We start from the raw sequence: 25,926 nt of genomic DNA, 5'->3' as shown, positions 1-25,926 counted from the left end.
ATTGGTTGTAGTTCTGCTCTGCGTTGACATCCTGTAACAGACTTTCCCCCCCATGTTGTCAGTTTCCTCAAACGTACACTGACCCCTACTGGCAGGCTTGGGTTACTTTTATCCACAGCATTCCCTCCACAGAGTTCTTGTTGAATATTTTACAGTGTTTTGTTTTGAGAGCAACTGGCTATAATTAAGCCAAACTGCAACTGATTGGTTTCCATCCCATGGCAGGCCATGCAGGTGGGCTTAAACGGCATCTGACGCTGAAATGTTTCGACTCTGAAGACTCCAAAGGCCGTATGAAATGTAACACAAGGACGTACATGTAAAAGAAAGGGTAATGCGTTGTAGATTTGTGAAAGCGTAAAGTAAGATGGAGTAAAAGTAAGAAAAGCAAGTGAAAGAATGTGCATGTAAGTGCTTGAGGATGGCAAAAGCTTACAGCACCTGGTATTCCCAGGCGGTCTCCCATCCAAGTACTAACCAGGCCCGACCCTGCTTAGCTTCCGAGATCAGACGAGATCGGGCGTGCTCAGGGTGGTATGGCCGTAAGCGAGAGCACTGCTTCCACTCAGCCTATTTATAAGCATGTGGCAAAAGACGGCTGCCTTTTCCACACTACAGGGGACACACATTTACTCGCCCTCCTTTCTTACTTCCAAAGCAACCCCACCAAGCTCATTCAAACCAATCACACATTTCATTGCTCTCTCCTGTCCTCCTTCTCTTTTCACAAAAAAAATAAAACAACAAAACTTGCTCTTTTGGCTGACACTTGAACATTCAGCAACAAAGGCTAACGCCGGCCGCCAGACTCGGCCTTGTCAACATAAAAGTCACATAAGCCACATGAGTCGAATGGGCTCGTGAAACGGGACAATTACAAAATCACAAATCTTTCTCAACTGTCTTGGCTCCTTTTATTTACACCCCTAAATTCCACATACTAAGGTACAACAGGAATACGGGATAAATGCAGAGGCTACTTCCTACCAATATGGAAGCCGGGCAAAAAAAAAAAAAGAAAAAAGCTCACGCTAGCACGCCGGGCGAAGCATCGCTCTGAGGTGAGTTGCGAGTCGCAGGGATGCCGGTGAAGCAGGCTCGGGCTGAGTGGGCCAGCCAGCCTTTTGACTTAGGGAAGTGGCGTCGCCATGTCAAGTTCAAAGAGCTCTGTGAAGCTTTAGGGGGACAAAAGAACAACTGTTGTAGATGCAGGCAGGTCTGGGAGGAGAATTTTAAAAAAACTCAATACAACTGGAAATCAGCCCCCCGAAACGAGAACGGGGACCCATGAATGGCGGCCCATGACTTGAGGTTGCGTGTAACGGTGAAATAAACATCACGGCTGTGACGAAACGGTGCTGTTATTGCCCCACGGCTCACTCCCTTTCGTGATGTGTTGCTTTAATGTGACCTAAGTAAGTGATCTAAATTAGCAGGTGTTTTTTTGTTTGTTTGTTTGTTTTTAACAGCAAATATTGGGCTTGTCCCACCCATGAGCTGCAACTGTGATTGGTTGTAGTTCTGCTCTGCGTTGACATCCTGTAACAGACTTTCCCCCCCATGTTGTCAGTTTCCTCAAACGTACACTGACCCCTACTGGCAGGCTTGGGTTACTTTTATCCACAGCATTCCCTCCACAGAGTTCTTGTTGAATATTTTACAGTGTTTTGTTTTGAGAGCAACTGGCTATAATTAAGCCAAACTGCAACTGATTGGTTTCCATCCCATGGCAGGCCATGCAGGTGGGCTTAAACGGCATCTGACGCTGAAATGTTTCGACTCTGAAGACTCCAAAGGCCGTATGAAATGTAACACAAGGACGTACATGTAAAAGAAAGGGTAATGCGTTGTAGATTTGTGAAAGCGTAAAGTAAGATGGAGTAAAAGTAAGAAAAGCAAGTGAAAGAATGTGCATGTAAGTGCTTGAGGATGGCAAAAGCTTACAGCACCTGGTATTCCCAGGCGGTCTCCCATCCAAGTACTAACCAGGCCCGACCCTGCTTAGCAGCCGAGATCAGACGAGATCGGGCGTGCTCAGGGTGGTATGGCCGTAAGCGAGAGCACTGCTTCCACTCAGCCTATTTATAAGCATGCGGCAAAAGACGGCTGCCTTTTCCACACTACAGGGGACACACATTTACTCGCCCTCCTTTCTTACTTCCAAAGCAACCCCACCAAGCTCATTCAAACCAATCACACATTTCATTGCTCTCTCCTGTCCTCCTTCTCTTTTCACAAAAAAAATAAAACAACAAAACTTGCTCTTTTGGCTGACACTTGAACATTCAGCAACAAAGGCTAACGCCGGCCGCCAGACTCGGCCTTGTCAACATAAAAGTCACATAAGCCACATGAGTCGAATGGGCTCGTGAAACGGGACAATTACAAAATCACAAATCTTTCTCAACTGTCTTGGCTCCTTTTATTTACACCCCTAAATTCCACATACTAAGGTACAACAGGAATACGGGATAAATGCAGAGGCTACTTCCTACCAATATGGAAGCCGGGCAAAAAAAAAAAAAGAAAAAAGCTCACGCTAGCACGCCGGGCGAAGCATCGCTCTGAGGTGAGTTGCGAGTCGCAGGGATGCCGGTGAAGCAGGCTCGGGCTGAGTGGGCCAGCCAGCCTTTTGACTTAGGGAAGTGGCGTCGCCATGTCAAGTTCAAAGAGCTCTGTGAAGCTTTAGGGGGACAAAAGAACAACTGTTGTAGATGCAGGCAGGTCTGGGAGGAGAATTTTAAAAAAACTCAATACAACTGGAAATCAGCCCCCCGAAACGAGAACGGGGACCCATGAATGGCGGCCCATGACTTGAGGTTGCGTGTAACGGTGAAATAAACATCACGGCTGTGACGAAACGGTGCTGTTATTGCCCCACGGCTCACTCCCTTTCGTGATGTGTTGCTTTAATGTGACCTAAGTAAGTGATCTAAATTAGCAGGTGTTTTTTTGTTTGTTTGTTTGTTTTTAACAGCAAATATTGGGCTTGTCCCACCCATGAGCTGCAACTGTGATTGGTTGTAGTTCTGCTCTGCGTTGACATCCTGTAACAGACTTTCCCCCCCATGTTGTCAGTTTCCTCAAACGTACACTGACCCCTACTGGCAGGCTTGGGTTACTTTTATCCACAGCATTCCCTCCACAGAGTTCTTGTTGAATATTTTACAGTGTTTTGTTTTGAGAGCAACTGGCTATAATTAAGCCAAACTGCAACTGATTGGTTTCCATCCCATGGCAGGCCATGCAGGTGGGCTTAAACGGCATCTGACGCTGAAATGTTTCGACTCTGAAGACTCCAAAGGCCGTATGAAATGTAACACAAGGACGTACATGTAAAAGAAAGGGTAATGCGTTGTAGATTTGTGAAAGCGTAAAGTAAGATGGAGTAAAAGTAAGAAAAGCAAGTGAAAGAATGTGCATGTAAGTGCTTGAGGATGGCAAAAGCTTACAGCACCTGGTATTCCCAGGCGGTCTCCCATCCAAGTACTAACCAGGCCCGACCCTGCTTAGCAGCCTAGATCAGACGAGATCGGGCGTGCTCAGGGTGGTATGGCCGTAAGCGAGAGCACTGCTTCCACTCAGCCTATTTATAAGCATGCGGCAAAAGACGGCTGCCTTTTCCACACTACAGGGGACACACATTTACTCGCCCTCCTTTCTTACTTCCAAAGCAACCCCACCAAGCTCATTCAAACCAATCACACATTTCATTGCTCTCTCCTGTCCTCCTTCTCTTTTCACAAAAAAAATAAAACAACAAAACTTGCTCTTTTGGCTGACACTTGAACATTCAGCAACAAAGGCTAACGCCGGCCGCCAGACTCGGCCTTGTCAACATAAAAGTCACATAAGCCACATGAGTCGAATGGGCTTGTGAAACGGGACAATTACAAAATCACAAATCTTTCTCAACTGTCTTGGCTCCTTTTATTTACACCCCTAAATTCCACATACTAAGGTACAACAGGAATACGGGATAAATGCAGAGGCTACTTCCTACCAATATGGAAGCCGGGCAAAAAAAAAAAAAGAAAAAAGCTCACGCTAGCACGCCGGGCGAAGCATCGCTCTGAGGTGAGTTGCGAGTCGCAGGGATGCCGGTGAAGCAGGCTCGGGCTGAGTGGGCCAGCCAGCCTTTTGACTTAGGGAAGTGGCGTCGCCATGTCAAGTTCAAAGAGCTCTGTGAAGCTTTAGGGGGACAAAAGAACAACTGTTGTAGATGCAGGCAGGTCTGGGAGGAGAATTTAAAAAAAAACTCAATACAACTGGAAATCAGCCCCCCGAAACGAGAACGGGGACCCATGAATGGCGGCCCATGACTTGAGGTTGCGTGTAACGGTGAAATAAACATCACGGCTGTGACGAAACGGTGCTGTTATTGCCCCACGGCTCACTCCCTTTCGTGATGTGTTGCTTTAATGTGACCTAAGTAAGTGATCTAAATTAGCAGGTGTTTTTTTGTTTGTTTGTTTGTTTTTAACAGCAAATATTGGGCTTGTCCCACCCATGAGCTGCAACTGTGATTGGTTGTAGTTCTGCTCTGCGTTGACATCCTGTAACAGACTTTCCCCCCCATGTTGTCAGTTTCCTCAAATGTACACTGACCCCTACTGGCAGGCTTGGGTTACTTTTATCCACAGCATTCCCTCCACAGAGTTCTTGTTGAATATTTTCCAGTGTTTTGTTTTGAGAGCAACTGGCTATAATTAAGCCAAACTGCAACTGATTGGTTTCCATCCCATGGCAGGCCATGCAGGTGGGCTTAAACGGCATCTGACGCTGAAATGTTTCGACTCTGAAGACTCCAAAGGCCGTATGAAATGTAACACAAGGACGTACATGTAAAAGAAAGGGTAATGCGTTGTAGATTTGTGAAAGCGTAAAGTAAGATGGAGTAAAAGTAAGAAAAGCAAGTGAAAGAATGTGCATGTAAGTGCTTGAGGATGGCAAAAGCTCACAGCACCTGGTATTCCCAGGCGGTCTCCCATCCAAGTACTAACCAGGCCCGACCCTGCTTAGCTTCCGAGATCAGACGAGATCGGGCGTGCTCAGGGTGGTATGGCCGTCAGCGAGAGCACTGCTTCCACTCAGCCTATTTATAAGCATGCGGCAAAAGACGGCTGCCTTTTCCACACTACAGGGGACACACATTTACTCGCCCTCCTTTCTTACTTCCAAAGCAACCCCACCAAGCTCATTCAAACCAATCACACATTTCATTGCTCTCTCCTGTCCTCCTTCTCTTTTCACAAAAAAAATAAAACAACAAAACTTGCTCTTTTGGCTGACACTTGAACATTCAGCAACAAAGGCTAACGCCGGCCGCCAGACTCGGCCTTGTCAACATAAAAGTCACATAAGCCACATGAGTCGAATGGGCTCGTGAAACGGGACAATTACAAAATCACAAATCTTTCTCAACTGTCTTGGCTCCTTTTATTTACACCCCTAAATTCCACATACTAAGGTACAACAGGAATACGGGATAAATGCAGAGGCTACTTCCTACCAATATGGAAGCCGGGCAAAAAAAAAAAAAGAAAAAAGCTCACGCTAGCACGCCGGGCGAAGCATCGCTCTGAGGTGAGTTGCGAGTCGCAGGGATGCCGGTGAAGCAGGCTCGGGCTGAGTGGGCCAGCCAGCCTTTTGACTTAGGGAAGTGGCGTCGCCATGTCAAGTTCAAAGAGCTCTGTGAAGCTTTAGGGGGACAAAAGAACAACTGTTGTAGATGCAGGCAGGTCTGGGAGGAGAATTTTAAAAAAAACTCAATACAACTGGAAATCAGCCCCCCGAAACGAGAACGGGGACCCATGAATGGCGGCCCATGACTTGAGGTTGCGTGTAACGGTGAAATAAACATCACGGCTGTGACGAAACGGTGCTGTTATTGCCCCACGGCTCACTCCCTTTCGTGATGTGTTGCTTTAATGTGACCTAAGTAAGTGATCTAAATTAGCAGGTGTTTTTTTGTTTGTTTGTTTGTTTTTAACAGCAAATATTGGGCTTGTCCCACCCATGAGCTGCAACTGTGATTGGTTGTAGTTCTGCTCTGCGTTGACATCCTGTAACAGACTTTCCCCCCCATGTTGTCAGTTTCCTCAAACGTACACTGACCCCTACTGGCAGGCTTGGGTTACTTTTATCCACAGCATTCCCTCCACAGAGTTCTTGTTGAATATTTTACAGTGTTTTGTTTTGAGAGCAACTGGCTATAATTAAGCCAAACTACAACTGATTGGTTTCCATCCCATGGCAGGCCATGCAGGTGGGCTTAAACGGCATCTGACGCTGAAATGTTTCGACTCTGAAGACTCCAAAGGCCGTATGAAATGTAACACAAGGACGTACATGTAAAAGAAAGGGTAATGCGTTGTAGATTTGTGAAAGCGTAAAGTAAGATGGAGTAAAAGTAAGAAAAGCAAGTGAAAGAATGTGCATGTAAGTGCTTGAGGATGGCAAAAGCTTACAGCACCTGGTATTCCCAGGCGGTCTCCCATCCAAGTACTAACCAGGCCCGACCCTGCTTAGCTTCCGAGATCAGACTAGATCGGGCGTGCTCAGGGTGGTATGGCCGTAAGCGAGAGCACTGCTTCCACTCAGCCTATTTATAAGCATGCGGCAAAAGACGGCTGCCTTTTCCACACTACAGGGGACACACATTTACTCGCCCTCCTTTCTTACTTCCAAAGCAACCCCACCAAGCTCATTCAAACCAATCACACATTTCATTGCTCTCTCCTGTCCTCCTTCTCTTTTCACAAAAAAAATAAAACAACAAAACTTGCTCTTTTGGCTGACACTTGAACATTCAGCAACAAAGGCTAACGCCGGCCGCCAGACTCGGCCTTGTCAACATAAAAGTCACATAAGCCACATGAGTCGAATGGGCTTGTGAAACGGGACAATTACAAAATCACAAATCTTTCTCAACTGTCTTGGCTCCTTTTATTTACACCCCTAAATTCCACATACTAAGGTACAACAGGAATACGGGATAAATGCAGAGGCTACTTCCTACCAATATGGAAGCCGGGCAAAAAAAAAGAAAAGAAAAAAGCTCACGCTAGCACGCCGGGCGAAGCATCGCTCTGAGGTGAGTTGCGAGTCGCAGGGATGCCGGTGAAGCAGGCTCGGGCTGAGTGGGCCAGCCAGCCTTTTGACTTAGGGAAGTGGCGTCGCCATGTCAAGTTCAAAGAGCTCTGTGAAGCTTTAGGGGGACAAAAGAACAACTGTTGTAGATGCAGGCAGGTCTGGGAGGAGAATTTTAAAAAAACTCAATACAACTGGAAATCAGCCCCCCGAAACGAGAACGGGGACCCATGAATGGCGGCCCATGACTTGAGGTTGCGTGTAACGGTGAAATAAACATCACGGCTGTGACGAAACGGTGCTGTTATTGCCCCACGGCTCACTCCCTTTCGTGATGTGTTGCTTTAATGTGACCTAAGTAAGTGATCTAAATTAGCAGGTGTTTTTTTGTTTGTTTGTTTGTTTTTAACAGCAAATATTGGGCTTGTCCCACCCATGAGCTGCAACTGTGATTGGTTGTAGTTCTGCTCTGCGTTGACATCCTGTAACAGACTTTCCCCCCCATGTTGTCAGTTTCCTCAAACGTACACTGACCCCTACTGGCAGGCTTGGGTTACTTTTATCCACAGCATTCCCTCCACAGAGTTCTTGTTGAATATTTTACAGTGTTTTGTTTTGAGAGCAACTGGCTATAATTAAGCCAAACTGCAACTGATTGGTTTCCATCCCATGGCAGGCCATGCAGGTGGGCTTAAACGGCATCTGACGCTGAAATGTTTCGACTCTGAAGACTCCAAAGGCCGTATGAAATGTAACACAAGGACGTACATGTAAAAGAAAGGGTAATGCGTTGTAGATTTGTGAAAGCGTAAAGTAAGATGGAGTAAAAGTAAGAAAAGCAAGTGAAAGAATGTGCATGTAAGTGCTTGAGGATGGCAAAAGCTTACAGCACCTGGTATTCCCAGGCGGTCTCCCATCCAAGTACTAACCAGGCCCAACCCTGCTTAGCTTCCGAGATCAGACGAGATCGGGCGTGCTCAGGGTGGTATGGCCGTAAGCGAGAGCACTGCTTCCACTCAGCCTATTTATAAGCATGCGGCAAAAGACGGCTGCCTTTTCCACACTACAGGGGACACACATTTACTCGCCCTCCTTTCTTACTTCCAAAGCAACCCCACCAAGCTCATTCAAACCAATCACACATTTCATTGCTCTCTCCTGTCCTCCTTCTCTTTTCACAAAAAAAATAAAACAACAAAACTTGCTCTTTTGGCTGACACTTGAACATTCAGCAACAAAGGCTAACGCCGGCCGCCAGACTCGGCCTTGTCAACATAAAAGTCACATAAGCCACATGAGTCGAATGGGCTCGTGAAACGGGACAATTACAAAATCACAAATCTTTCTCAACTGTCTTGGCTCCTTTTATTTACACCCCTAAATTCCACATACTAAGGTACAACAGGAATACGGGATAAATGCAGAGGCTACTTCCTACCAATATGGAAGCCGGGCAAAAAAAAAAAAAGAAAAAAGCTCACGCTAGCACGCCGGGCGAAGCATCGCTCTGAGGTGAGTTGCGAGTCGCAGGGATGCCGGTGAAGCAGGCTCGGGCTGAGTGGGCCAGCCAGCCTTTTGACTTAGGGAAGTGGCGTCGCCATGTCAAGTTCAAAGAGCTCTGTGAAGCTTTAGGGGGACAAAAGAACAACTGTTGTAGATGCAGGCAGGTCTGGGAGGAGAATTTTAAAAAAACTCAATACAACTGGAAATCAGCCCCCCGAAACGAGAACGGGGACCCATGAATGGCGGCCCATGACTTGAGGTTGCGTGTAACGGTGAAATAAACATCACGGCTGTGACGAAACGGTGCTGTTATTGCCCCACGGCTCACTCCCTTTCGTGATGTGTTGCTTTAATGTGACCTAAGTAAGTGATCTAAATTAGCAGGTGTTTTTTTGTTTGTTTGTTTGTTTTTAACAGCAAATATTGGGCTTGTCCCACCCATGAGCTGCAACTGTGATTGGTTGTAGTTCTGCTCTGCGTTGACATCCTGTAACAGACTTTCCCCCCCATGTTGTCAGTTTCCTCAAACGTACACTGACCCCTACTGGCAGGCTTGGGTTACTTTTATCCACAGCATTCCCTCCACAGAGTTCTTGTTGAATATTTTACAGTGTTTTGTTTTGAGAGCAACTGGCTATAATTAAGCCAAACTGCAACTGATTGGTTTCCATCCCATGGCAGGCCATGCAGGTGGGCTTAAACGGCATCTGACGCTGAAATGTTTCGACTCTGAAGACTCCAAAGGCCGTATGAAATGTAACACAAGGACGTACATGTAAAAGAAAGGGTAATGCGTTGTAGATTTGTGAAAGCGTAAAGTAAGATGGAGTAAAAGTAAGAAAAGCAAGTGAAAGAATGTGCATGTAAGTGCTTGAGGATGGCAAAAGCTTACAGCACCTGGTATTCCCAGGCTGTCTCCCATTCAAGTACTAACCAGGCCCGACCCTGCTTAGCAGCCGAGATCAGACGAGATCGGGCGTGCTCAGGGTGGTATGGCCGTAAGCGAGAGCACTGCTTCCACTCAGCCTATTTATAAGCATGCGGCAAAAGACGGCTGCCTTTTCCACACTACAGGGGACACACATTTACTCGCCCTCCTTTCTTACTTCCAAAGCAACCCCACCAAGCTCATTCAAACCAATCACACATTTCATTGCTCTCTCCTGTCCTCCTTCTCTTTTCACAAAAAAAATAAAACAACAAAACTTGCTCTTTTGGCTGACACTTGAACATTCAGCAACAAAGGCTAACGCCGGCCGCCAGACTCGGCCTTGTCAACATAAAAGTCACATAAGCCACATGAGTCGAATGGGCTTGTGAAACGGGACAATTACAAAATCACAAATCTTTCTCAACTGTCTTGGCTCCTTTTATTTACACCCCTAAATTCCACATACTAAGGTACAACAGGAATACGGGATAAATGCAGAGGCTACTTCCTACCAATATGGAAGCCGGGCAAAAAAAAAAAAAGAAAAAAGCTCACGCTAGCACGCCGGGCGAAGCATCGCTCTGAGGTGAGTTGCGAGTCGCAGGGATGCCGGTGAAGCAGGCTCGGGCTGAGTGGGCCAGCCAGCCTTTTGACTTAGGGAAGTGGCGTCGCCATGTCAAGTTCAAAGAGCTCTGTGAAGCTTTAGGGGGACAAAAGAACAACTGTTGTAGATGCAGGCAGGTCTGGGAGGAGAATTTTAAAAAAACTCAATACAACTGGAAATCAGCCCCCCGAAACGAGAACGGGGACCCATGAATGGCGGCCCATGACTTGAGGTTGCGTGTAACGGTGAAATAAACATCACGGCTGTGACGAAACGGTGCTGTTATTGCCCCACGGCTCACTCCCTTTCGTGATGTGTTGCTTTAATGTGACCTAAGTAAGTGATCTAAATTAGCAGGTGTTTTTTTGTTTGTTTGTTTGTTTTTAACAGCAAATATTGGGCTTGTCCCACCCATGAGCTGCAACTGTGATTGGTTGTAGTTCTGCTCTGCGTTGACATCCTGTAACAGACTTTCCCCCCCATGTTGTCAGTTTCCTCAAACGTACACTGACCCCTACTGGCAGGCTTGGGTTACTTTTATCCACAGCATTCCCTCCACAGAGTTCTTGTTGAATATTTTACAGTGTTTTGTTTTGAGAGCAACTGGCTATAATTAAGCCAAACTGCAACTGATTGGTTTCCATCCCATGGCAGGCCATGCAGGTGGGCTTAAACGGCATCTGACGCTGAAATGTTTCGACTCTGAAGACTCCAAAGGCCGTATGAAATGTAACACAAGGACGTACATGTAAAAGAAAGGGTAATGCGTTGTAGATTTGTGAAAGCGTAAAGTAAGATGGAGTAAAAGTAAGAAAAGCAAGTGAAAGAATGTGCATGTAAGTGCTTGAGGATGGCAAAAGCTTACAGCACCTGGTATTCCCAGGCGGTCTCCCATCCAAGTACTAACCAGGCCCGACCCTGCTTAGCTTCCGAGATCAGACGAGATCGGGCGTGCTCAGGGTGGTATGGCCGTAAGCGAGAGCACTGCTTCCACTCAGCCTATTTATAAGCATGCGGCAAAAGACGGCTGCCTTTTCCACACTACAGGGGACACACATTTACTCGCCCTCCTTTCTTACTTCCAAAGCAACCCCACCAAGCTCATTCAAACCAATCACACATTTCATTGCTCTCTCCTGTCCTCCTTCTCTTTTCACAAAAAAAATAAAACAACAAAACTTGCTCTTTTGGCTGACACTTGAACATTCAGCAACAAAGGCTAACGCCGGCCGCCAGACTCGGCCTTGTCAACATAAAAGTCACATAAGCCACATGAGTCGAATGGGCTCGTGAAACGGGACAATTACAAAATCACAAATCTTTCTCAACTGTCTTGGCTCCTTTTATTTACACCCCTAAATTCCACATACTAAGGTACAACAGGAATACGGGATAAATGCAGAGGCTACTTCCTACCAATATGGAAGCCGGGCAAAAAAAAAAAAAGAAAAAAGCTCACGCTAGCACGCCGGGCGAAGCATCGCTCTGAGGTGAGTTGCGAGTCGCAGGGATGCCGGTGAAGCAGGCTCGGGCTGAGTGGGCCAGCCAGCCTTTTGACTTAGGGAAGTGGCGTCGCCATGTCAAGTTCAAAGAGCTCTGTGAAGCTTTAGGGGGACAAAAGAACAACTGTTGTAGATGCAGGCAGGTCTGGGAGGAGAATTTTAAAAAAACTCAATACAACTGGAAATCAGCCCCCCGAAACGAGAACGGGGACCCATGAATGGCGGCCCATGACTTGAGGTTGCGTGTAACGGTGAAATAAACATCACGGCTGTGACGAAACGGTGCTGTTATTGCCCCACGGCTCACTCCCTTTCGTGATGTGTTGCTTTAATGTGACCTAAGTAAGTGATCTAAATTAGCAGGTGTTTTTTTGTTTGTTTGTTTGTTTTTAACAGCAAATATTGGGCTTGTCCCACCCATGAGCTGCAACTGTGATTGGTTGTAGTTCTGCTCTGCGTTGACATCCTGTAACAGACTTTCCCCCCCATGTTGTCAGTTTCCTCAAACGTACACTGACCCCTACTGGCAGGCTTGGGTTACTTTTATCCACAGCATTCCCTCCACAGAGTTCTTGTTGAATATTTTACAGTGTTTTGTTTTGAGAGCAACTGGCTATAATTAAGCCAAACTGCAACTGATTGGTTTCCATCCCATGGCAGGCCATGCAGGTGGGCTTAAACGGCATCTGACGCTGAAATGTTTCGACTCTGAAGACTCCAAAGGCCGTATGAAATGTAACACAAGGACGTACATGTAAAAGAAAGGGTAATGCGTTGTAGATTTGTGAAAGCGTAAAGTAAGATGGAGTAAAAGTAAGAAAAGCAAGTGAAAGAATGTGCATGTAAGTGCTTGAGGATGGCAAAAGCTTACAGCACCTGGTATTCCCAGGCTGTCTCCCATTCAAGTACTAACCAGGCCCGACCCTGCTTAGCAGCCGAGATCAGACGAGATCGGGCGTGCTCAGGGTGGTATGGCCGTAAGCGAGAGCACTGCTTCCACTCAGCCTATTTATAAGCATGCGGCAAAAGACGGCTGCCTTTTCCACACTACAGGGGACACACATTTACTCGCCCTCCTTTCTTACTTCCAAAGCAACCCCACCAAGCTCATTCAAACCAATCACACATTTCATTGCTCTCTCCTGTCCTCCTTCTCTTTTCACAAAAAAAATAAAACAACAAAACTTGCTCTTTTGGCTGACACTTGAACATTCAGCAACAAAGGCTAACGCCGGCCGCCAGACTCGGCCTTGTCAACATAAAAGTCACATAAGCCACATGAGTCGAATGGGCTTGTGAAACGGGACAATTACAAAATCACAAATCTTTCTCAACTGTCTTGGCTCCTTTTATTTACACCCCTAAATTCCACATACTAAGGTACAACAGGAATACGGGATAAATGCAGAGGCTACTTCCTACCAATATGGAAGCCGGGCAAAAAAAAAAAAAGAAAAAAGCTCACGCTAGCACGCCGGGCGAAGCATCGCTCTGAGGTGAGTTGCGAGTCGCAGGGATGCCGGTGAAGCAGGCTCGGGCTGAGTGGGCCAGCCAGCCTTTTGACTTAGGGAAGTGGCGTCGCCATGTCAAGTTCAAAGAGCTCTGTGAAGCTTTAGGGGGACAAAAGAACAACTGTTGTAGATGCAGGCAGGTCTGGGAGGAGAATTTTAAAAAAACTCAATACAACTGGAAATCAGCCCCCCGAAACGAGAACGGGGACCCATGAATGGCGGCCCATGACTTGAGGTTGCGTGTAACGGTGAAATAAACATCACGGCTGTGACGAAACGGTGCTGTTATTGCCCCACGGCTCACTCCCTTTCGTGATGTGTTGCTTTAATGTGACCTAAGTAAGTGATCTAAATTAGCAGGTGTTTTTTTGTTTGTTTGTTTGTTTTTAACAGCAAATATTGGGCTTGTCCCACCCATGAGCTGCAACTGTGATTGGTTGTAGTTCTGCTCTGCGTTGACATCCTGTAACAGACTTTCCCCCCCATGTTGTCAGTTTCCTCAAACGTACACTGACCCCTACTGGCAGGCTTGGGTTACTTTTATCCACAGCATTCCCTCCACAGAGTTCTTGTTGAATATTTTACAGTGTTTTGTTTTGAGAGCAACTGGCTATAATTAAGCCAAACTGCAACTGATTGGTTTCCATCCCATGGCAGGCCATGCAGGTGGGCTTAAACGGCATCTGACGCTGAAATGTTTCGACTCTGAAGACTCCAAAGGCCGTATGAAATGTAACACAAGGACGTACATGTAAAAGAAAGGGTAATGCGTTGTAGATTTGTGAAAGCGTAAAGTAAGATGGAGTAAAAGTAAGAAAAGCAAGTGAAAGAATGTGCATGTAAGTGCTTGAGGATGGCAAAAGCTTACAGCACCTGGTATTCCCAGGCGGTCTCCCATCCAAGTACTAACCAGGCCCGACCCTGCTTAGCTTCCGAGATCAGACGAGATCGGGCGTGCTCAGGGTGGTATGGCCGTAAGCGAGAGCACTGCTTCCACTCAGCCTATTTATAAGCATGCGGCAAAAGACGGCTGCCTTTTCCACACTACAGGGGACACACATTTACTCGCCCTCCTTTCTTACTTCCAAAGCAACCCCACCAAGCTCATTCAAACCAATCACACATTTCATTGCTCTCTCCTGTCCTCCTTCTCTTTTCACAAAAAAAATAAAACAACAAAACTTGCTCTTTTGGCTGACACTTGAACATTCAGCAACAAAGGCTAACGCCGGCCGCCAGACTCGGCCTTGTCAACATAAAAGTCACATAAGCCACATGAGTCGAATGGGCTCGTGAAACGGGACAATTACAAAATCACAAATCTTTCTCAACTGTCTTGGCTCCTTTTATTTACACCCCTAAATTCCACATACTAAGGTACAACAGGAATACGGGATAAATGCAGAGGCTACTTCCTACCAATATGGAAGCCGGGCAAAAAAAAAAAAAGAAAAAAGCTCACGCTAGCACGCCGGGCGAAGCATCGCTCTGAGGTGAGTTGCGAGTCGCAGGGATGCCGGTGAAGCAGGCTCGGGCTGAGTGGGCCAGCCAGCCTTTTGACTTAGGGAAGTGGCGTCGCCATGTCAAGTTCAAAGAGCTCTGTGAAGCTTTAGGGGGACAAAAGAATAACTGTTGTAGATGCAGGCAGGTCTGGGAGGAGAATTTTAAAAAAACTCAATACAACTGGAAATCAGCCCCCCGAAACGAGAACAGGGACCCATGAATGGCGGCCCATGACTTGAGGTTGCGTGTAACGGTGAAATAAACATCACGGCTGTGACGAAACGGTGCTGTTATTGCCCCACGGCTCACTCCCTTTCGTGATGTGTTGCTTTAATGTGACCTAAGTAAGTGATCTAAATTAGCAGGTGTTTTTTTGTTTGTTTGTTTGTTTTTAACAGCAAATATTGGGCTTGTCCCACCCATGAGCTGCAACTGTGATTGGTTGTAGTTCTGCTCTGCGTTGACATCCTGTAACAGACTTTCCCCCCCATGTTGTCAGTTTCCTCAAACGTACACTGACCCCTACTGGCAGGCTTGGGTTACTTTTATCCACAGCATTCCCTCCACAGAGTTCTTGTTGAATATTTTACAGTGTTTTGTTTTGAGAGCAACTGGCTATAATTAAGCCAAACTGCAACTGATTGGTTTCCATCCCATGGCAGGCCATGCAGGTGGGCTTAAACGGCATCTGACGCTGAAATGTTTCGACTCTGAAGACTCCAAAGGCCGTATGAAATGTAACACAAGGACGTACATGTAAAAGAAAGGGTAATGCGTTGTAGATTTGTGAAAGCGTAAAGTAAGATGGAGTAAAAGTAAGAAAAGCAAGTGAAAGAATGTGCATGTAAGTGCTTGAGGATGGCAAAAGCTTACAGCACCTGGTATTCCCAGGCGGTCTCCCATCCAAGTACTAACCAGGCCCGACCCTGCTTAGCAGCCTAGATCAGACGAGATCGGGCGTGCTCAGGGTGGTATGGCCGTAAGCGAGAGCACTGCTTCCACTCAGCCTATTTATAAGCATGCGGCAAAAGACGGCTGCCTTTTCCACACTACAGGGGACACACATTTACTCGCCCTCCTTTCTTACTTCCAAAGCAACCCCACCAAGCTCATTCAAACCAATCACACATTTCATTGCTCTCTCCTGTCCTCCTTCTCTTTTCACAAAAAAAATAAAACAACAAAACTTGCTCTTTTGGCTGACACTTGAACATTCAGCAACAAAGGCTAACGCCGGCCGCCAGACTCGGCCTTGTCAACATAAAAGTCACATAAGCCACATGAGTCGAATGGGCTTGTGAAACGGGACAATTACAAAATCACAAATCTTTCTCAACTGTCTTGGCTCCTTTTATTTACACCCCTAAATTCCACATACTAAGGTACAACAGGAATACGGGATAAATGCAGAGGCTACTTCCTACCAATATGGAAGCCGGGCAAAAAAAAAAAAAGAAAAAAGCTCACGCTAGCACGCCGGGCGAAGCATCGCTCTGAGGTGAGTTGCGAGTCGCAGGGATGCCGGTGAAGCAGGCTCGGGCTGAGTGGGCCAGCCAGCCTTTTGACTTAGGGAAGTGGCGTCGCCATGTCAAGTTCAAAGAGCTCTGTGAAGCTTTAGGGGGACAAAAGAACAACTGTTGTAGATGCAGGCAGGTCTGGGAGGAGAATTTAAAAAAAAACTCAATACAACTGGAAATCAGCCCCCCGAAACGAGAACGGGGACCCATGAATGGCGGCCCATGACTTGAGGTTGCGTGTAACGGTGAAATAAACATCACGGCTGTGACGAAACGGTGCTGTTATTGCCCCACGGCTCACTCCCTTTCGTGATGTGTTGCTTTAATGTGACCTAAGTAAGTGATCTAAATTAGCAGGTGTTTTTTTGTTTGTTTGTTTGTTTTTAACAGCAAATATTGGGCTTGTCCCACCCATGAGCTGCAACTGTGATTGGTTGTAGTTCTGCTCTGCGTTGACATCCTGTAACAGACTTTCCCCCCCATGTTGTCAGTTTCCTCAAACGTACACTGACCCCTACTGGCAGGCTTGGGTTACTTTTATCCACAGCATTCCCTCCACAGAGTTCTTGTTGAATATTTTCCAGTGTTTTGTTTTGAGAGCAACTGGCTATAATTAAGCCAAACTGCAACTGATTGGTTTCCATCCCATGGCAGGCCATGCAGGTGGGCTTAAACGGCATCTGACGCTGAAATGTTTCGACTCTGAAGACTCCAAAGGCCGTATGAAATGTAACACAAGGACGTACATGTAAAAGAAAGGGTAATGCGTTGTAGATTTGTGAAAGCGTAAAGTAAGATGGAGTAAAAGTAAGAAAAGCAAGTGAAAGAATGTGCATGTAAGTGCTTGAGGATGGCAAAAGCTCACAGCACCTGGTATTCCCAGGCGGTCTCCCATCCAAGTACAAACCAGGCCCGACCCTGCTTAGCTTCCGAGATCAGACGAGATCGGGCGTGCTCAGGGTGGTATGGCCTTAAGTGAGAGCACTGCTTCCACTCAGCCTATTTATAAGCATGCGGCAAAAGACGGCTGCCTTTTCCACACTACAGGGGACACACATTTACTCGCCCTCCTTTCTTACTTCCAAAGCAACCCCACCAAGCTCATTCAAACCAATCACACATTTCATTGCTCTCTCCTGTCCTCCTTCTCTTTTCACAAAAAAAATAAAACAACAAAACTTGCTCTTTTGGCTGACACTTGAACATTCAGCAACAAAGGCTAACGCCGGCCGCCAGACTCGGCCTTGTCAACATAAAAGTCACATAAGCCACATGAGTCGAATGGGCTCGTGAAACGGGACAATTACAAAATCACAAATCTTTCTCAACTGTCTTGGCTCCTTTTATTTACACCCCTAAATTCCACATACTAAGGTACAACAGGAATACGGGATAAATGCAGAGGCTACTTCCTACCAATATGGAAGCCGGGCAAAAAAAAAAAAAGAAAAAAGCTCACGCTAGCACGCCGGGCGAAGCATCGCTCTGAGGTGAGTTGCGAGTCGCAGGGATGCCGGTGAAGCAGGCTCGGGCTGAGTGGGCCAGCCAGCCTTTTGACTTAGGGAAGTGGCGTCGCCATGTCAAGTTCAAAGAGCTCTGTGAAGCTTTAGGGGGACAAAAGAACAACTGTTGTAGATGCAGGCAGGTCTGGGAGGAGAATTTTAAAAAAAACTCAATACAACTGGAAATCAGCCCCCCGAAACGAGAACGGGGACCCATGAATGGCGGCCCATGACTTGAGGTTGCGTGTAACGGTGAAATAAACATCACGGCTGTGACGAAACGGTGCTGTTATTGCCCCACGGCTCACTCCCTTTCGTGATGTGTTGCTTTAATGTGACCTAAGTAAGTGATCTAAATTAGCAGGTGTTTTTTTGTTTGTTTGTTTGTTTTTAACAGCAAATATTGGGCTTGTCCCACCCATGAGCTGCAACTGTGATTGGTTGTAGTTCTGCTCTGCGTTGACATCCTGTAACAGACTTTCCCCCCCATGTTGTCAGTTTCCTCAAACGTACACTGACCCCTACTGGCAGGCTTGGGTTACTTTTATCCACAGCATTCCCTCCACAGAGTTCTTGTTGAATATTTTACAGTGTTTTGTTTTGAGAGCAACTGGCTATAATTAAGCCAAACTACAACTGATTGGTTTCCATCCCATGGCAGGCCATGCAGGTGGGCTTAAACGGCATCTGACGCTGAAATGTTTCGACTCTGAAGACTCCAAAGGCCGTATGAAATGTAACACAAGGACGTACATGTAAAAGAAAGGGTAATGCGTTGTAGATTTGTGAAAGCGTAAAGTAAGATGGAGTAAAAGTAAGAAAAGCAAGTGAAAGAATGTGCATGTAAGTGCTTGAGGATGGCAAAAGCTTACAGCACCTGGTATTCCCAGGCGGTCTCCCATCCAAGTACTAACCAGGCCCGACCCTGCTTAGCTTCCGAGATCAGACTAGATCGGGCGTGCTCAGGGTGGTATGGCCGTAAGCGAGAGCACTGCTTCCACTCAGCCTATTTATAAGCATGCGGCAAAAGACGGCTGCCTTTTCCACACTACAGGGGACACACATTTACTCGCCCTCCTTTCTTACTTCCAAAGCAACCCCACCAAGCTCATTCAAACCAATCACACATTTCATTGCTCTCTCCTGTCCTCCTTCTCTTTTCACAAAAAAAATAAAACAACAAAACTTGCTCTTTTGGCTGACACTTGAACATTCAGCAACAAAGGCTAACGCCGGCCGCCAGACTCGGCCTTGTCAACATAAAAGTCACATAAGCCACATGAGTCGAATGGGCTTGTGAAACGGGACAATTACAAAATCACAAATCTTTCTCAACTGTCTTGGCTCCTTTTATTTACACCCCTAAATTCCACATACTAAGGTACAACAGGAATACGGGATAAATGCAGAGGCTACTTCCTACCAATATGGAAGCCGGGCAAAAAAAAAAAAAGAAAAAAGCTCACGCTAGCACGCCGGGCGAAGCATCGCTCTGAGGTGAGTTGCGAGTCGCAGGGATGCCGGTGAAGCAGGCTCGGGCTGAGTGGGCCAGCCAGCCTTTTGACTTAGGGAAGTGGCGTCGCCATGTCAAGTTCAAAGAGCTCTGTGAAGCTTTAGGGGGACAAAAGAACAACTGTTGTAGATGCAGGCAGGTCTGGGAGGAGAATTTTAAAAAAAACTCAATACAACTGGAAATCAGCCCCCCGAAACGAGAACGGGGACCCATGAATGGCGGCCCATGACTTGAGGTTGCGTGTAACGGTGAAATAAACATCACGGCTGTGACGAAACGGTGCTGTTATTGCCCCACGGCTCACTCCCTTTCGTGATGTGTTGCTTTAATGTGACCTAAGTAAGTGATCTAAATTAGCAGGTGTTTTTTTGTTTGTTTGTTTGTTTTTAACAGCAAATATTGGGCTTGTCCCACCCATGAGCTGCAACTGTGATTGGTTGTAGTTCTGCTCTGCGTTGACATCCTGTAACAGACTTTCCCCCCCATGTTGTCAGTTTCCTCAAACGTACACTGACCCCTACTGGCAGGCTTGGGTTACTTTTATCCACAGCATTCCCTCCACAGAGTTCTTGTTGAATATTTTCCAGTGTTTTGTTTTGAGAGCAACTGGCTATAATTAAGCCAAACTACAACTGATTGGTTTCCATCCCATGGCAGGCCATGCAGGTGGGCTTAAACGGCATCTGACGCTGAAATGTTTCGACTCTGAAGACTCCAAAGGCCGTATGAAATGTAACACAAGGACGTACATGTAAAAGAAAGGGTAATGCGTTGTAGATTTGTGAAAGCGTAAAGTAAGATGGAGTAAAAGTAAGAAAAGCAAGTGAAAGAATGTGCATGTAAGTGCTTGAGGATGGCAAAAGCTCACAGCACCTGGTATTCCCAGGCGGTCTCCCATCCAAGTACTAACCAGGCCCGACCCTGCTTAGCTTCCGAGATCAGATGAGATCGGGCGTGCTCAGGGTGGTATGGCCGTAAGCGAGAGCACTGCTTCCACTCAGCCTATTTATAAGCATGCGGCAAAAGACGGCTGCCTTTTCCACACTACAGGGGACACACATTTACTCGCCCTCCTTTCTTACTTCCAAAGCAACCCCACCAAGCTCATTCAAACCAATCACACATTTCATTGCTCTCTCCTGTCCTCCTTCTCTTTTCACAAAAAAAATAAAACAACAAAACTTGCTCTTTTGGCTGACACTTGAACATTCAGCAACAAAGGCTAACGCCGGCCGCCAGACTCGGCCTTGTCAACATAAAAGTCACATAAGCCACATGAGTCGAATGGGCTTGTGAAACGGGACAATTACAAAATCACAAATCTTTCTCAACTGTCTTGGCTCCTTTTATTTACACCCCTAAATTCCACATACTAAGGTACAACAGGAATACGGGATAAATGCAGAGGCTACTTCCTACCAATATGGAAGCCGGGCAAAAAAAAAAAAAGAAAAAAGCTCACGCTAGCACGCCGGGCGAAGCATCGCTCTGAGGTGAGTTGCGAGTCGCAGGGATGCCGGTGAAGCAGGCTCGGGCTGAGTGGGCCAGCCAGCCTTTTGACTTAGGGAAGTGGCGTCACCATGTCAAGTTCAAAGAGCTCTGTGAAGCTTTAGGGGGACAAAAGAACAACTGTTGTAGATGCAGGCAGGTCTGGGAGGAGAATTTTAAAAAAACTCAATACAACTGGAAATCAGCCCCCCGAAACGAGAACGGGGACCCATGAATGGCGGCCCATGACTTGAGGTTGCGTGTAACGGTGAAATAAACATCACGGCTGTGACGAAACGGTGCTGTTATTGCCCCACGGCTCACTCCCTTTCGTGATGTGTTGCTTTAATGTGACCTAAGTAAGTGATCTAAATTAGCAGGTGTTTTTTTGTTTGTTTGTTTGTTTTTAACAGCAAATATTGGGCTTGTCCCACCCATGAGCTGCAACTGTGATTGGTTGTAGTTCTGCTCTGCGTTGACATCCTGTAACAGACTTTCCCCCCCATGTTGTCAGTTTCCTCAAACGTACACTGACCCCTACTGGCAGGCTTGGGTTACTTTTATCCACAGCATTCCCTCCACAGAGTTCTTGTTGAATATTTTCCAGTGTTTTGTTTTGAGAGCAACTGGCTATAATTAAGCCAAACTGCAACTGATTGGTTTCCATCCCATGGCAGGCCATGCAGGTGGGCTTAAACGGCATCTGACGCTGAAATGTTTCGACTCTGAAGACTCCAAAGGCCGTATGAAATGTAACACAAGGACGTACATGTAAAAGAAAGGGTAATGCGTTGTAGATTTGTGAAAGCGTAAAGTAAGATGGAGTAAAAGTAAGAAAAGCAAGTGAAAGAATGTGCATGTAAGTGCTTGAGGATGGCAAAAGCTCACAGCACCTGGTATTCCCAGGCGGTCTCCCATCCAAGTACTAACCAGGCCCTACCCTGCTTAGCTTCCGAGATCAGACGAGATCTGGGGTGCTCAGGGTGGTATGGCCGTAAGCGAGAGCACTGCTTCCACTCAGCCTATTTATAAGCATGCGGCAAAAGACGGCTGCCTTTTCCACACTACAGGGGACACACATTTACTCGCCCTCCTTTCTTACTTCCAAAGCAACCCCACCAAGCTCATTCAAACCAATCACACATTTCATTGCTCTCTCCTGTCCTCCTTCTCTTTTCACAAAAAAAATAAAACAACAAAACTTGCTCTTTTGGCTGACACTTGAACATTCAGCAACAAAGGCTAACGCCGGCCGCCAGACTCGGCCTTGTCAACATAAAAGTCACATAAGCCACATGAGTCGAATGGGCTTGTGAAACGGGACAATTACAAAATCACAAATCTTTCTCAACTGTCTTGGCTCCTTTTATTTACACCCCTAAATTCCACATACTAAGGTACAACAGGAATACGGGATAAATGCAGAGGCTACTTCCTACCAATATGGAAGCCGGGCAAAAAAAAAAAAAGAAAAAAGCTCACGCTAGCACGCCGGGCGAAGCATCGCTCTGAGGTGAGTTGCGAGTCGCAGGGATGCCGGTGAAGCAGGCTCGGGCTGAGTGGGCCAGCCAGCCTTTTGACTTAGGGAAGTGGCGTCACCATGTCAAGTTCAAAGAGCTCTGTGAAGCTTTAGGGGGACAAAAGAACAACTGTTGTAGATGCAGGCAGGTCTGGGAGGAGAATTTTAAAAAAACTCAATACAACTGGAAATCAGCCCCCCGAAACGAGAACGGGGACCCATGAATGGCGGCCCATGACTTGAGGTTGCGTGTAACGGTGAAATAAACATCACGGCTGTGACGAAACGGTGCTGTTATTGCCCCACGGCTCACTCCCTTTCGTGATGTGTTGCTTTAATGTGACCTAAGTAAGTGATCTAAATTAGCAGGTGTTTTTTTGTTTGTTTGTTTGTTTTTAACAGCAAATATTGGGCTTGTCCCACCCATGAGCTGCAACTGTGATTGGTTGTAGTTCTGCTCTGCGTTGACATCCTGTAACAGACTTTCCCCCCCATGTTGTCAGTTTCCTCAAACGTACACTGACCCCTACTGGCAGGCTTGGGTTACTTTTATCCACAGCATTCCCTCCACAGAGTTCTTGTTGAATATTTTACAGTGTTTTGTTTTGAGAGCAACTGGCTATAATTAAGCCAAACTGCAACTGATTGGTTTCCATCCCATGGCAGGCCATGCAGGTGGGCTTAAACGGCATCTGACGCTGAAATGTTTCGACTCTGAAGACTCCAAAGGCCGTATGAAATGTAACACAAGGACGTACATGTAAAAGAAAGGGTAATGCGTTGTAGATTTGTGAAAGCGTAAAGTAAGATGGAGTAAAAGTAAGAAAAGCAAGTGAAAGAATGTGCATGTAAGTGCTTGAGGATGGCAAAAGCTCACAGCACCTGGTATTCCCAGGCGGTCTCCCATCCAAGTACTAACCAGGCCCTACCCTGCTTAGCTTCCGAGATCAGACGAGATCGGGCGTGCTCAGGGTGGTATGGCCGTAAGCGAGAGCACTGCTTCCACTCAGCCTATTTATAAGCATGCGGCAAAAGACGGCTGCCTTTTCCACACTACAGGGGACACACATTTACTCGCCCTCCTTTCTTACTTCCAAAGCAACCCCACCAAGCTCATTCAAACCAATCACACATTTCATTGCTCTCTCCTGTCCTCCTTCTCTTTTCACAAAAAAAATAAAACAACAAAACTTGCTCTTTTGGCTGACACTTGAACATTCAGCAACAAAGGCTAACGCCGGCCGCCAGACTCGGCCTTGTCAACATAAAAGTCACATAAGCCACATGAGTCGAATGGGCTCGTGAAACGGGACAATTACAAAATCACAAATCTTTCTCAACTGTCTTGGCTCCTTTTATTTACACCCCTAAATTCCACATACTAAGGTACAACAGGAATACGGGATAAATGCAGAGGCTACTTCCTACCAATATGGAAGCCGGGCAAAAAAAAAAAAAGAAAAAAGCTCACGCTAGCACGCCGGGCGAAGCATCGCTCTGAGGTGAGTTGCGAGTCGCAGGGATGCCGGTGAAGCAGGCTCGGGCTGAGTGGGCCAGCCAGCCTTTTGACTTAGGGAAGTGGCGTCGCCATGTCAAGTTCAAAGAGCTCTGTGAAGCTTTAGGGGGACAAAAGAACAACTGTTGTAGATGCAGGCAGGTCTGGGAGGAGAATTTTAAAAAAACTCAATACAACTGGAAATCAGCCCCCCGAAACGAGAACGGGGACCCATGAATGGCGGCCCATGACTTGAGGTTGCGTGTAACGGTGAAATAAACATCACGGCTGTGACGAAACGGTGCTGTTATTGCCCCACGGCTCACTCCCTTTCGTGATGTGTTGCTTTAATGTGACCTAAGTAAGTGATCTAAATTAGCAGGTGTTTTTTTGTTTGTTTGTTTGTTTTTAACAGCAAATATTGGGCTTGTCCCACCCATGAGCTGCAACTGTGATTGGTTGTAGTTCTGCTCTGCGTTGACATCCTGTAACAGACTTTCCCCCCCATGTTGTCAGTTTCCTCAAACGTACACTGACCCCTACTGGCAGGCTTGGGTTACTTTTATCCACAGCATTCCCTCCACAGAGTTCTTGTTGAATATTTTACAGTGTTTTGTTTTGAGAGCAACTGGCTATAATTAAGCCAAACTGCAACTGATTGGTTTCCATCCCATGGCAGGCCATGCAGGTGGGCTTAAACGGCATCTGACGCTGAAATGTTTCGACTCTGAAGACTCCAAAGGCCGTATGAAATGTAACACAAGGACGTACATGTAAAAGAAAGGGTAATGCGTTGTAGATTTGTGAAAGCGTAAAGTAAGATGGAGTAAAAGTAAGAAAAGCAAGTGAAAGAATGTGCATGTAAGTGCTTGAGGATGGCAAAAGCTTACAGCACCTGGTATTCCCAGGCGGTCTCCCATCCAAGTACTAACCAGGCCCGACCCTGCTTAGCTTCCGAGATCAGACGAGATCGGGCGTGCTCAGGGTGGTATGGCCGTAAGCGAGAGCACTGCTTCCACTCAGCCTATTTATAAGCATGCGGCAAAAGACGGCTGCCTTTTCCACACTACAGGGGACACACATTTACTCGCCCTCCTTTCTTACTTCCAAAGCAACCCCACCAAGCTCATTCAAACCAATCACACATTTCATTGCTCTCTCCTGTCCTCCTTCTCTTTTCACAAAAAAAATAAAACAACAAAACTTGCTCTTTTGGCTGACACTTGAACATTCAGCAACAAAGGCTAACGCCGGCCGCCAGACTCGGCCTTGTCAACATAAAAGTCACATAAGCCACATGAGTCGAATGGGCTTGTGAAACGGGACAATTACAAAATCACAAATCTTTCTCAACTGTCTTGGCTCCTTTTATTTACACCCCTAAATTCCACATACTAAGGTACAACAGGAATACGGGATAAATGCAGAGGCTACTTCCTACCAATATGGAAGCCGGGCAAAAAAAAAAAAAGAAAAAAGCTCACGCTAGCACGCCGGGCGAAGCATCGCTCTGAGGTGAGTTGCGAGTCGCAGGGATGCCGGTGAAGCAGGCTCGGGCTGAGTGGGCCAGCCAGCCTTTTGACTTAGGGAAGTGGCGTCACCATGTCAAGTTCAAAGAGCTCTGTGAAGCTTTAGGGGGACAAAAGAACAACTGTTGTAGATGCAGGCAGGTCTGGGAGGAGAATTTTTAAAAAACTCAATACAACTGGAAATCAGCCCCCCCGAAACGAGAACGGGGACCCATGAATGGCGGCCCATGACTTGAGGTTGCGTGTAACGGTGAAATAAACATCACGGCTGTGACGAAACGGTGCTGTTATTGCCCCACGGCTCACTCCCTTTCGTGATGTGTTGCTTTAATGTGACCTAAGTAAGTGATCTAAATTAGCAGGTGTTTTTTTGTTTGTTTGTTTGTTTTTAACAGCAAATATTGGGCTTGTCCCACCCATGAGCTGCAACTGTGATTGGTTGTAGTTCTGCTCTGCGTTGACATCCTGTAACAGACTTTCCCCCCCATGTTGTCAGTTTCCTCAAACGTACACTGACCCCTACTGGCAGGCTTGGGTTACTTTTATCCACAGCATTCCCTCCACAGAGTTCTTGTTGAATATTTTCCAGTGTTTTGTTTTGAGAGCAACTGGCTATAATTAAGCCAAACTGCAACTGATTGGTTTCCATCCCATGGCAGGCCATGCAGGTGGGCTTAAACGGCATCTGACGCTGAAATGTTTCGACTCTGAAGACTC

The 25,926-nt window shown here is 46.5% G+C and overlaps 17 non-coding genes across 17 annotated transcripts; all 17 read right to left on the bottom strand.

The window, feature by feature from the left end:
- Positions 1-429: 429 nt before the first annotated feature.
- On the bottom strand, positions 430-548 carry LOC140576172 (5S ribosomal RNA). Its single transcript, XR_011981400.1, has one exon. It is a non-coding gene; the product is annotated as a 5S ribosomal RNA (ribosomal RNA).
- A 1,389-nt stretch (positions 549-1,937) lies between these two features.
- On the bottom strand, positions 1,938-2,056 carry LOC140575742 (5S ribosomal RNA). The gene has a single exon (XR_011981007.1). It is a non-coding gene; the product is annotated as a 5S ribosomal RNA (ribosomal RNA).
- Positions 2,057-3,445: 1,389 nt separating this feature from the next.
- Positions 3,446-3,564, bottom strand: LOC140575961 (5S ribosomal RNA). The gene has a single exon (XR_011981211.1). It is a non-coding gene; the product is annotated as a 5S ribosomal RNA (ribosomal RNA).
- Positions 3,565-4,954: 1,390 nt separating this feature from the next.
- Positions 4,955-5,073, bottom strand: LOC140575665 (5S ribosomal RNA). The gene has a single exon (XR_011980935.1). It is a non-coding gene; the product is annotated as a 5S ribosomal RNA (ribosomal RNA).
- A 1,390-nt stretch (positions 5,074-6,463) lies between these two features.
- On the bottom strand, positions 6,464-6,582 carry LOC140575725 (5S ribosomal RNA). Its single transcript, XR_011980990.1, has one exon. It is a non-coding gene; the product is annotated as a 5S ribosomal RNA (ribosomal RNA).
- Positions 6,583-7,972: 1,390 nt separating this feature from the next.
- On the bottom strand, positions 7,973-8,091 carry LOC140575734 (5S ribosomal RNA). Its single transcript, XR_011980999.1, has one exon. It is a non-coding gene; the product is annotated as a 5S ribosomal RNA (ribosomal RNA).
- Positions 8,092-9,480: 1,389 nt separating this feature from the next.
- LOC140575992 (5S ribosomal RNA) lies at positions 9,481-9,599 on the bottom strand. Its single transcript, XR_011981240.1, has one exon. It is a non-coding gene; the product is annotated as a 5S ribosomal RNA (ribosomal RNA).
- A 1,389-nt stretch (positions 9,600-10,988) lies between these two features.
- LOC140576171 (5S ribosomal RNA) lies at positions 10,989-11,107 on the bottom strand. The gene has a single exon (XR_011981399.1). It is a non-coding gene; the product is annotated as a 5S ribosomal RNA (ribosomal RNA).
- Positions 11,108-12,496: 1,389 nt separating this feature from the next.
- LOC140575991 (5S ribosomal RNA) lies at positions 12,497-12,615 on the bottom strand. The gene has a single exon (XR_011981239.1). It is a non-coding gene; the product is annotated as a 5S ribosomal RNA (ribosomal RNA).
- Positions 12,616-14,004: 1,389 nt separating this feature from the next.
- LOC140576170 (5S ribosomal RNA) lies at positions 14,005-14,123 on the bottom strand. Its single transcript, XR_011981398.1, has one exon. It is a non-coding gene; the product is annotated as a 5S ribosomal RNA (ribosomal RNA).
- A 1,389-nt stretch (positions 14,124-15,512) lies between these two features.
- LOC140575960 (5S ribosomal RNA) lies at positions 15,513-15,631 on the bottom strand. The gene has a single exon (XR_011981210.1). It is a non-coding gene; the product is annotated as a 5S ribosomal RNA (ribosomal RNA).
- Positions 15,632-17,021: 1,390 nt separating this feature from the next.
- LOC140575986 (5S ribosomal RNA) lies at positions 17,022-17,140 on the bottom strand. Its single transcript, XR_011981235.1, has one exon. It is a non-coding gene; the product is annotated as a 5S ribosomal RNA (ribosomal RNA).
- Positions 17,141-18,530: 1,390 nt separating this feature from the next.
- Positions 18,531-18,649, bottom strand: LOC140575724 (5S ribosomal RNA). Its single transcript, XR_011980989.1, has one exon. It is a non-coding gene; the product is annotated as a 5S ribosomal RNA (ribosomal RNA).
- A 1,390-nt stretch (positions 18,650-20,039) lies between these two features.
- Positions 20,040-20,158, bottom strand: LOC140576372 (5S ribosomal RNA). The gene has a single exon (XR_011981587.1). It is a non-coding gene; the product is annotated as a 5S ribosomal RNA (ribosomal RNA).
- Positions 20,159-21,547: 1,389 nt separating this feature from the next.
- On the bottom strand, positions 21,548-21,666 carry LOC140575840 (5S ribosomal RNA). Its single transcript, XR_011981098.1, has one exon. It is a non-coding gene; the product is annotated as a 5S ribosomal RNA (ribosomal RNA).
- Positions 21,667-23,055: 1,389 nt separating this feature from the next.
- Positions 23,056-23,174, bottom strand: LOC140576424 (5S ribosomal RNA). Its single transcript, XR_011981638.1, has one exon. It is a non-coding gene; the product is annotated as a 5S ribosomal RNA (ribosomal RNA).
- A 1,389-nt stretch (positions 23,175-24,563) lies between these two features.
- LOC140576169 (5S ribosomal RNA) lies at positions 24,564-24,682 on the bottom strand. The gene has a single exon (XR_011981397.1). It is a non-coding gene; the product is annotated as a 5S ribosomal RNA (ribosomal RNA).
- Between the last annotated feature and the right edge of the window lie 1,244 nt (positions 24,683-25,926).

The sequence above is a fragment of the Salminus brasiliensis genome, chromosome 13 (genome assembly GCF_030463535.1).
Source record: "Salminus brasiliensis chromosome 13, fSalBra1.hap2, whole genome shotgun sequence".
Taxonomy (NCBI): Eukaryota; Metazoa; Chordata; class Actinopteri; order Characiformes; family Bryconidae; genus Salminus; species Salminus brasiliensis.
This window is presented reverse-complemented; position numbering and strand designations above follow the sequence as displayed.